We start from the raw sequence: 4,225 nt of genomic DNA on the forward strand, positions 1-4,225 counted from the left end.
GAAAAACATTGCTGCCGTATTTCTGATATAGTTTTTTGCAAATTTCTCAGTTTTTAGTAACAATTAATTTATTTTACTATTTTTTCTGTACTCCTATAACAGCGCCAGACAACACCTCCGGAGGAATGACGCCACTTTTGAATCACCCTGTATATGCAGGTGGAAATGGTAAAATTCTTAAATATTTAAAATGTTGTCTACAATATTTTCTAGCTTAGAACGTAGTTCAGATCGCTTTCTTTTGGAGACGGAAAACTCTAATAAAATGAGGAGAGCCACCCCAACGTGTTACTCCGTAGTGTGTTTTAAAATGGAACAACGCGCAATATACAGTCCTAAGGACATTCAGTTCTAATGTGTCTCTCAGATCGCGCAACATAAATATTGCGGTGGAAAGTTTTCCGGAAAGGAAGTCAATATGCACACTCCCACTCAGACGATCCTCACTAGCGATTCCCAACAATGTGACGCTATTACCGATAGCGTTCGAATTAGACAAAAATCAACGCCTGAGTTTTGATGATTCAAGACTAATTTACTATTAGAAAATCAAGAATCGACCCTTGCTTGTACCTCCCCAGAGCGAAATAGTAGCTCCGAGAGTCCCGCTAGATATAACCGTTGCGTCACCAGCGAACAGACAACAATATTTTGTTTGAGTAATTGTTAAAAAGTAATGGTGAAAGGACACAACCCTGTCGTACACTCCTTTTAACACGAACTTCACCCGACATCCGTTAATCTACCTTAATTTGTGCAGTTGGTTTCAGTGCAGATTTGAAATTATTTTGTGGTCTCTATCGTGCAGGTCGACGTCTAACGATTTTCAAAAGCTTTTCATGTTGCACTCTGCCTTTTCGTAGTCTATGAAACATGCATAAACAGGAACAAAGTTACCCCTGAACCACCACCTGGAGGCCTCCCTCGTGCCGAACCCGTTACGAATACCGCACTGAGTTTAGTCCATAACGAACTCCCTTTTTGCATATATTCGCTTGTGGATGATCTTTAGCAAAATCTTCAGACAATGACTCATCAAGCTAATAAGCGAATAATTATCGCTACATATGTTTGTCGGGCTCTTCTTTGGAAGTGTTATGAATGTTGATTGAAAGTCGGAAGGAATGACGGCCGATCGGTAAAGTATATTAAAAAGCTCCACTGTCACGTTTATCGACTCTGCATTTTTTAATATTTTAATTTCTTTCTAGTAAATTCCATCTTGATCTGCAGCTTTTCTGTTTTTTGATAACGAGACTGCATGTTGGAAGTCTCCCTTAGTTATATCTATCCTTTCGCTTGTATATTGTTCAGGAGTGTCGGATCGTTTATTGATTGTTGGCCATATTATATGTAAGTTGTGTGTTTAATAATTTTATTGTTTTCATTGATGATTAATATGTGATGTTTTTTGCGAACGATGCCAAAACGTGGCTCTTAATACGGTTGAGCATCGTGAATATTTGTAACTTTTCAAATTTACTAAATTAATTATCCCAAACTGGCACCATCCACAGGTATAATACGCCTCCATAGAATGCCTCAACGCCTCTCTTTTAAATCTTAGGTATGAATATATCAACTTTGCAAATTTATTTGGAGCAAACCCAGATTGACTCCGGTGCTGGATAAAAGTATACGTACTCTTAAAGAATATGTGTATCAGACTAGAAAAACTTGAAGTTTTGTAAAAGAAGAGGGTTTTGGATATATATGTTACCGGTAAGCTCATATTACTCAAACAGAATTTGGATTTCGCGATGCCTTGATAATGTTCAGGTCTTATTTCGACGCTACAGAGATGCTGATTGTGAAGTGGACGTCTGCTTTGTTGATTATTAAATAGCTTTAGATAGAGTTAAACATGATGACTTTATGTCAATTCTACAAACAGTTGGTCTAGATGACAAACACCTACGTATAATTAATAATATCTATTATATAATAAAATTCCAGTTAACCGAGGAAATTGCAATTTTGTGTGCTCTCACCGCCATTCTTTATTCTGTATTTGGAGCACATCATGGGGCTAGCTCTGGATGACCCTATAAATGGTGATCGTCCAAATAACATCAGATTGCAATTTGATGATACGGTAGTTTTTGCTGGTTGTCATGGAGCCTGCAATCTCTCCCTGTCAATGCTCCTGACAACTCCACCTGGTCAATTATTAGTCAACGTACAACCAATTGATAGGGTTAGCAGTTATACGTATCTTGGCAGTAATTTAAATTAATAATGGAACCACCTAGTAGAGATCAAACGAAAGGTCGGGAAAGCATGTTCAAATTTCATCAAAATGGGCAGCATATTCAGAAGTCACAGCCTTAACTTGAGAACTGAAATACGATTATTAAGTTTTTGAAATGTGATGTTACAGACACTCAGAATCTCCTGGGTGGAAGATGTCAGCAACGAAGAGGTGCTGAAAACTAAACGGAAAAATTAAACGGCTGAAACTTGAATACCGTAATAAGATTTATGACAGAAGAGGTCCAGGAACCAGAATCTATTGGCTTCAGAAGGTACGAAAACGGTTCTCGATGAGCGCTAGAGGACTTTTCAGAACAGCCGCTAGCAAAGTCAAAATAGTTTGTCGCCAAAATCCCAAAGAGACAGGCACTGAAGTAGAAGATCAGCAAACCTCCTAATATGGGTTCTAGCTTGTTTTCCATGCATATCTGAAATCTGTTGCACAACGCAGTTTTGACCATTTAAACGCTATATTAGTTTACTTAATCTTTGGTTGCTGACTGGAGATGATTAAAAATAGCTAATGTAGGTACTGCTCATTTTCAATTTTTTAGTGCATCTAAACCTGTCCGTTTTTTTGCAATTTTTCCACGTGGTTCTAACTAGATATTGTTCGTTATTGAAAAATTTCCATTTGCTAACATATTTTAATTAATGCCTTTAACCAAATAGATTTACATTATAATCTGTGTGTTGTAATGGTACAATTATTAACGGTCTAGGAAAAAGGAATATCACCACGAAACCAACAATTCAAACGAGAACAGCTGACTGACGATAAGGGTTTGCTGAGGTGCAAACTCGTTTATTTGCCCATTTAGAACAAATGCAGACTGATAAAATATTTGATTTATACATGGGGCGATTTTGCAACACCCGAGAATTGCGGCCGTTTTGCCACGAACGACAAACATTAATTTGATAAAGTCCTCATGGCTTGCTGATTGTGCTCTACCAACATTACCTGAACCGAACAACTAAAAGCAGAATTATGAGGGTGAAAACAAATAGAAGAAATTTTGAAATATTACAGTATATTTAACTTTCTCATCAACTTTTCCTTTATGTTTAATTTTTTTTCTATACAGTAGGAACCTTAATTATAGCTTGATTTAAGCGAATCTGAACTAATAATATTATCTTTGATGGGGTTAACACACTTAAATTTTGTTTCATGATAATAAATTTCATTAAATTGAGATAAGTAAGTAGAATTTTTGTTATTCGACTCAAAAAAAAGAAGATAATAAATTATTGTAAATTATAGTACCATATAAGTTATTTCATTATTTTATATAGGATAATAGACAATTTACCTCTAATAGTTAATTAATAATCAATAAGTGCCTAGAAGTTCTATTAATTCTTAAACCGGCGCTACACGATGCGTCGAACATTCGTTCCAGCGTTGAACCGAACATTTGAGTCAAAAAGTTCGGCGGTTCGTGCGGCAAATGTATCTGCTACGCGGTGTGTCGAATACTTGAAGCAAAATTCCTTTTGAATTATGGTTCAAACGTTTGTCTACATTCGTCAATATGCAGGATACTGCTGACGCTGCAGTTATAGCCGCAGGGGTGCGAGTTTTTAGTTGTGTGAATTGTTTACTCAACGTCATTTTGAAACTCATTTTTTAACACTTTATATTAATAGTTATCAAAATTTTGTCGAAATTCCATTAAAGTAATTTTCAACAAGAACGCACACAATTCTGATTTATTTTCCTGATTGCGTGTACTTATTACGATATTCTTATCTTTCCTGGGTCTCAAAGTGTAAAGTAAAAATTTTTAAAATCGTTATTTCATCACGTTTCGGCGAGACAACAGCGCCATCATCAGATTTAAAATTTACACAAACTCATGATTGGTAAACATCAAAGTACTGTTAGGTCTTTCCTTCTTGAAGGACTTTGTCTAGAGACAAATTTAAGGTTTAAATTTTCTAAATTTTTCTTAAATTTCAATCAAAA

The sequence above is a fragment of the Dendroctonus ponderosae genome, unplaced genomic scaffold, assembly GCF_020466585.1.
Source record: "Dendroctonus ponderosae isolate FM_Combo_2020 unplaced genomic scaffold, Dpon_F_20191213v2 Dpon_F_20191213_1, whole genome shotgun sequence".
Taxonomy (NCBI): Eukaryota; Metazoa; Arthropoda; class Insecta; order Coleoptera; family Curculionidae; genus Dendroctonus; species Dendroctonus ponderosae.